Source organism: Aegilops tauschii, chromosome 2 (assembly GCF_002575655.3).
Source record: "Aegilops tauschii subsp. strangulata cultivar AL8/78 chromosome 2, Aet v6.0, whole genome shotgun sequence".
Classification (NCBI taxonomy): Eukaryota; Viridiplantae; Streptophyta; class Magnoliopsida; order Poales; family Poaceae; genus Aegilops; species Aegilops tauschii.
The window spans coordinates 635,831,130-635,837,157 of record NC_053036.3 but is presented as its reverse complement, the minus strand read 5'-3'; the positions used below and the strand labels follow the sequence as shown (position 1 = coordinate 635,837,157).

The window sequence follows — 6,028 nt, the reverse complement described above, 5'->3', positions numbered from 1 at the left end:
TTGTTTATTAATCTTCTGCAAAAAGAATCAACTGAAAAGCACGTTCCTGTGATTTATGAAAACTAATCTCGTGCGCGCAAAAGTTTTTGATTTTCAGCAGGATCAACACAACTATCACCGTAAGCTATCCTAAAGGTCTTACTTGGCACTTTATTGAAACAAAAGCTATAAAACATGATTACTACAGTAGCATAATCATGTGAACACACAAAAACAGTAAAGGTAAATATTGGGTTGTCTCCCAACAAGCGCTTTTCTTTATTGACTTTTTAGCTAGGCATGATGATGACAATGATGCTCACATAAAAGATAAGAATTGAAACATAACGGGAGCATCATGAAGAATATGACTAGCACATTTAAGTATAACCCACTTCCTATGCATAGGGATTTTGTGAGCAAACAACTTATGGGAACAAGAATCAACTAGCATAGGAAAGCAAAACAAGCATAGCTTCAAGATTTTCAACACATAGAGAGGAAACTTGTTATTATTGCAATTCCTACAAGCATATATTCCTCCCTCATAAAAAATTTCAGTAGCATCATGAATGAATTCAACAATATAACCATCACATAAAGCATTCTTTTCATGATGCACGAGCATAGAAATTTTATTACTCTCCACATAAGCAAATTTATTCTCATCAATAGTAGTGGGAGCAAACTCAACAAAATAACTATCATGTGAAGTATAATCCAATTGAAAATTAAAATCATGATGACAAGTTTCATGGTTATCTTTATTCTTTATAGCATACGTGTCATCACAATAATCATCATAAATAGGAGGCATGCTTTCATCATAATAAATTTGCTCATCAAAACTTAGGGGACTAAACATATCATCTTCATCAAACATAGCATCCCCAAGCTTGTGGCTTTGCATATCATTAGCATCATGGGTATTCAAAGAATTCATACTAACAACATTGCAATCATGCTCATCATTCAAAGATTTAGTGCCAAGCATTTTAATGCATTCTTCGTCTAGCAATTGAGCACAATTATTTGAATCCTTATTTTCACGGAAGACATTAAAAAGATGAAGCATATGAGGCACCCTCAATTCCATTTTTTTAGTTTTCTTTTATAAACTAAACTAGTGATAAAACAAGAAACAAAAAGATTCGATTGCAAGATCTAAAGATATACCTTCAAGCACTCACCTCCACGACAACGGCGCCAGAAAAGAGCTTGATATCTACTACACAACCTTCTTCTTGAAGACGTTGTTGGGCCTCCAAGTGCAGAGGTTTGCAGGATAGTAGCAAATTTCCCTCAAGTGGATGACCTAAGGTTTATCAATTCGTGGGAGGCGTAGGATGAAGATGGTCTCTCTCAAGCAACCCTGCAACCAAATAACAAAGAGTCCCTTGTGTCCCCAACACACCCAATACAATGGCAAATTGTATAGGTGCACTAGTTCGGCGAAGAGATGGTGATACAAGTGCAATATGGATGGTAGATATAGGTTTTTGTAATCTGAAAATATAAAAACAGCAAGGTAACTAATGATAAAAGTGAGCGTAAACGGTATTGCAATGCTAGGAAACAAGGCCTAGGGTTCATACTTTCACTAGTGCAAGTTCTCTCAACAATAATAACATAACTGGATCATATAACTACCCCTCAACATGCAACAAAGAGTCACTCCAAAGTCACTAATGGCGGAGAACAAACGAAGAGATTATTGTAGGGTACGAAACCATCTCAAAGTTATCCTTTCTGATCGATTTATTCAAGAGTCTGTAGTAAAATAACATGAAGCTATTCTTTCCGTTCAATCTATCCTAGAGTTCGTACTAGAATAACACCGTAAGACACAAATCAACCAAAACCCTAATGTCACCTAGATACTCTAATGTCACCTCAAGTATCCGTGAGTATGATTATACGATATGCATCACACAATCTCAGATTCATCTATTCAACCAACACAAAGAACTTCAAAGAGTGCCCCAAAGTTTCTACCGGAGAGTCAAGACGAAAACGTGTGCCAACCCCTATGCATAAGTTCACATGGTCACTGAACCCGCAAGTTGATCACCAAAACATACATCAAGTGAATCAATAGAATACCCCATTGTTACCACGGGTATCCCACGCAAGACATACATCAAGTGTTCTCAAATCCTTAAAGACTCAATCCGATAAGATAACTTCAAAGGGAAAACTCAATCCATTACAAGCGAGTAGAGGGGGAGAAACATCATAAGATCCAACTATAATAGCAAAGCTCGCGATACATCAAGATCGTGCCGAATCAAGAACACGAGAGAGAGAGAGAGATCAAACACATAGCTACTGGTACATACCCTCAGCCCCGAGGGTGAACTACTCCCTCCTCGTCATGGAGAGTGCCGGGACAATGAAGATGGCCACCAGTGATGGATCCCCCCTCCGGCAGGGTGCCGGAACAGGGTCCCGATTGGTTTTTGGTGGCTACAGAGGCTTGCGGCGGTGGAACTCCCGATCTAGGTTATTTTCTGGAGGTTTCTGTATTTCTAGGAATTTTTGGCGTAGGTCTCACATCAGGGGGGTCTCCGAGTCGTCCACGAGATAGGGGCCCACGCCCATGGGTGGGCGCGCCCTCCACCCTCGTGGACGGCTCGGGACTCTTCTAGCCCAACTCTTTCACTCCAGGGGCTTCTTTTGGTCCATAAAAATCATCAAAAATTGGCATGTCAATTGGACTCCGTTTGGTATTCCTTTTCTGTAAAACTCAAAAACAAGGAAAAAACAGAAACTGGCACTAGGCTCTAGGTTAATAGGTTAGTCCCAAAAATCATATAAAATAGCATATAAATGCATATAAAACAACCTAGATGGATAATATAATAGCATGGAACAATAAAAAATTATAGATACGTTGGAGACGTATCAAGGCACCACACTGGAATTGCTGCAATGGAAGGCAAAGAATGGTGTATCTGACAAGGGATTTGGAAACTTGCTGGTAATGTTAAAGAAGATGCTTCCAAAGGACAACGAATTGCCCGAGAGTACGTACGAAGCAAAGAAGGATGTCTGCCCTCTAGGGTTAGAGGTGCAGAAGATACATCCATGCCCTAATGACTGCATCCTCTACCACGGTGAGTACGAGGATTTGAACGCGTGCCCGGTATGCGGTGCATTGCGCTATAAGATCAGCCGCGATGACCCTGGTGATGTCGAGGGCGAGCGCCCCAGGAAGAAGATTCCTGTCAAGGTGATGTGGTATGCTCCCATAATACCACGGTTGAAACGTTTGTTCCAAAACAAAGAGCATGCCAAGTTGATGTGATGGCACAGAGAAGACCGTAAGAAAGACAGGAAGTTGAGAGTACCCGCCGACGGGTCACAGTGGAGAAAAATCGAGAGAAAGTACTGGGAGGACTTTGCAGGTGACGCAAGGAACATATGGTTTGGTCTAAGCGCAGATGGCATTAATCCTTTTGGGGAGCAGAGCAACAACCATAGCACCTGGCATGTGACTCTATGTATATATAACCTTCCTCCTTGGTTATGCATGAAGCGGAAGTTCATTATGATGTCAGTGCTCATCCAAGGCCCTAAGCAACCCGGTAACGACATTGATGTGTACCTAAGGCCATTAGTTGAAGAACTCTTACAGCTGTGGAATGGAAAAGGTGTACGTTCGTGGGATGAGCACAAACAGGAAGAATTTGACCTACATGCGTTGTTGTTCATGACCATCAATGATTGGCCGGCTCTCAGTAATCTTTCAGGACAGACAAACAAGGGATACTGCGCATGCACGCACTGTTTGGATGATACCGACAATATATATTTGGATAATTGTAGGAAGAATGTGTACCTGGGACATCGTCGATTTCTTCCGAGCAGGCATCCCGTAAGAAAGAAAGGCAAGCATTTCAAAGGTGAGGCGGATCACCGGATGAAGCCTCGCCTCCGTACTGGTGATGATATACATGATATGGTCAAGGATTTGAAGGTAATCTTTGGAAGGGGTCCCGGCGGACAACCTATTCCGAATGACGCTGACGGACGCGCACCCATGTGGAAGAAGAAATCTATATTTTGGGACCTGCCCTATTGGAAAGACCTAGAGGTCCGCTCTGCAGTCGACGTGATGCACGTGACGAAGAATCTTTGCGTGACCCTGCTTGGCTTCTTGGGCGTGTATGGGAAGACAAAAGATACACCGGAGGCACGGGAGGACCAGCAACGTATGCACGGAAAAGACGACATACATCAGGGTCAAGCCAGCTACGCTCTTACCAAAGAAGAGAAGGAAATCTTCTTTGAATGCCTGCTCAGTATGAAGGTACCATCTGGCTTCTCGTCGAATACAAAGGGAATAATAAATATGGCAGAGAAAAAGTTCCAGAACCTAAAGTCTCATGACAGCCATGTGATTATGACGCAACTGCTTCCGGTTGCATTGAGGGGGCTTCTACCGGAAAATGTTCGATTAGCCATTGTGAAGCTATGTGCATTCCTCAATGCAATCTCTCAGAAGGTAATCGATCTAGAAATCATACCAAGGTTAGAGAATGATTTGGTGCAATGTCTTGTCAGTTTCGAGTTGGTGTTCCCACCATCCTTCTTCAACATCATGACGCACGTCCTAGTTCACCTATGCAAAGAGATTAACGTTCTGGGTCCTGTATTTCTACACAATATGTTCCCCTTTGAGAGGTTCATGGGAGTCTTAAAGAAATATGTTCATAACCGTGCTAGGCCAGAAGGAAGCATCTCCAAGGGCCATGAAAATGAGGAGGTCATTGAGTTTTGTATTGACTTTATTCCTGAGCTTAAGCCGATTGGTGTTCCTGAATCGCGGCATAAGGGCAGACTGGATGGAAATGGCACGCTAGGACCGGAACAAATAATATGTATGGATAGGCATTCTCTCACTCAAGCACACTACACAGTTCTACAAAATTCCGCCTTGGTGGCTCCGTATATGGAGGAACACAAGAATTTTCTACGCTCCAAACACCCGGAGCAGTCTGACGACTGGATTACACGTGAACAAACGGGGACTTTCGCCGGTTGGTTGCAGACGCGTGCCATGCATGACGCCGCTATTGAAGATGACATGTACTTGCTGCCCCAGTTACCATCTTCGAATATAATGACTTCCAAAGGGTACGAGATAAATGGGAATAAATTTTACATGATCGCCCAAGATAAGAAGAGCATCAACCAAAACAGTGGTGTCCGCTTTGATGCAGCAACCAATAGGGGAAAGGACACATATTATGGTTACATAGATGACATATGGGAACTTGACTATGGACGTGGTTTGAAGTTCCCTTTGTTTTTGGTGCAAATGGGTCAATATGACACGAGGCGGGGTAACGGAAGACCCGCAGTACGGAATGACAACAGTGGATCTCAACAATCTTGCGTACGCAGACGAACCATTCGTCCTAGCCAATGATGTGGCGCAGGTTTTCTATGTGAAGGAGATGTCTACCAAGCCGAGAAAAAGAAAAGATAAGGAAGCGAATACATCATACGATGAGCCAAAGCGCCACATAGTTCTTTCAGGGAAAAGAAACATCGTGGGAGTGGATGACAAGACAGACATGTCAGAAGATTATGAAAAGTTTGATGAAATTGCTCAATTCACAGTGAATATTGACCCGAGCATCCAGTTAAATGATGAAGATTGTCCATGGTTACGGGCAAAGGGACACACCCGAAGAAAAAGTTTCACACCCAAAGATCCCACTCTGGGATGTGAGCTTCACTGTCATCACTTTCTTCTCTAGTGAGTTTCCGGACTTGTATATCTGGAAAGTCCCACTTTGGACAAACCGTAGGGAAGCTTTGTAATAGTTAGGGTGCTTATGTGTTTTGGCATTTGCAATGTGTACTTTTGTGCTTCGGACAAACGTGTACCTTTCTGACATCATTTGCTATTTTTTAGCTCATTTACTGATTTTTTTAGAGCTAAATGACCCTGAAATTGAAAAGCACTACAAATGAACTCTGAAAAGGTTGAAAGTTGGCATGGTATCATCATTTCACCCACATAGCATGTGCAAAAAAG

General features: G+C 42.4%; 1 pseudogene; it reads left to right on the top strand.

Moving 5' to 3' along the window:
- The first annotated feature begins 3,214 nt into the window (after positions 1-3,214).
- Positions 3,215-5,163, top strand: LOC141041395 (uncharacterized; annotated as a pseudogene).
- Positions 5,164-6,028: the final 865 nt, after the last annotated feature.